The following is a 959-nucleotide window of genomic DNA, read 5'->3' as shown; positions in this document are numbered from 1 at the left end:
CACCACTGGTCCTGAAGGGCTCATCCTCTCTGGATTCCCTGTGTTTCGAAGCAGTCATTCTTTAACCATTAAATACATTGTTAGTGGTGGATGGCTCACAGATACTTTTAATGAGGTTGAGGACATTTCCTTTCGTTTCTTCTTAGATTTTAATTAATAGCTAGTGTTTATTGACTTAGTAAATGAGTGTACAAATGGATAAGATAAAAACTACAAAACTGTAGAGCGAAAGTAAAAATTTTTAATTTTTGGAAAATCACTGACAAGCTTATTTTTAGAGGCATTTTAAAACTTTGAAATATTTTTATTGTGCTAAATTAATTTATAACTCATTTGCCAATTTAATAGTCTTTGTATGTACCACTTAGTGACTTTGACCAAATCATTCTTTCATAATTAACAGAAACTCGATGTACCCCAGGAAACAATCTCGTTTTTCTCTCCCTCCCACCCTCCAAACTCAAAACCAAATCCACTGCTGTCAAGTCCGCTCTGACTCAGTGACTCTGTAGGAGAGGGTAGAACTGCCCCGCGGGTTTCCGAGACCGTCAACGCTTTACCCGAGTATAAGGCCCGTCTTTCTCCGTACTTTACTTGTTCATGTAAATGGGGTCATGCAGCATTGTCCTTTGTCATTGCTAGGGGAAAGACTGACACTTAGAACCCATCCAAGAAATACCTCCAAAGAGGAGCCTGGCAATCTGCTGTCAATAAACACAGCCATGAAAACCCCTTGGAGTGCAGCCCTCCTGTGCCAGGAGGTTGCCAGGAGTTGGAACTAGCCCAAGGCCAATTAAGAACAATAGAGATTGTCAAACTGTACCATTACCTGTTTTTGAACATAAAGCTTGATTGGACTCTCGCTCACTGCTACTGAGTCAATACTCCTAGAGCTCCTGAGAGGACAGGGTAGAAGTGCCCCAGTGAGTTTCCCAGACTAACTGTTAATGGGAGTAGAA

The sequence above is a fragment of the Echinops telfairi genome, unplaced genomic scaffold (assembly GCF_000313985.2).
Source record: "Echinops telfairi isolate 266 unplaced genomic scaffold, ASM31398v2 ScPeMD7_7469;HRSCAF=8507_1, whole genome shotgun sequence".
Classification (NCBI taxonomy): domain Eukaryota; kingdom Metazoa; phylum Chordata; class Mammalia; order Afrosoricida; family Tenrecidae; genus Echinops; species Echinops telfairi.
The sequence above is the reverse complement of the archived record's forward strand: the minus strand, read 5'-3'. Positions refer to the sequence as shown.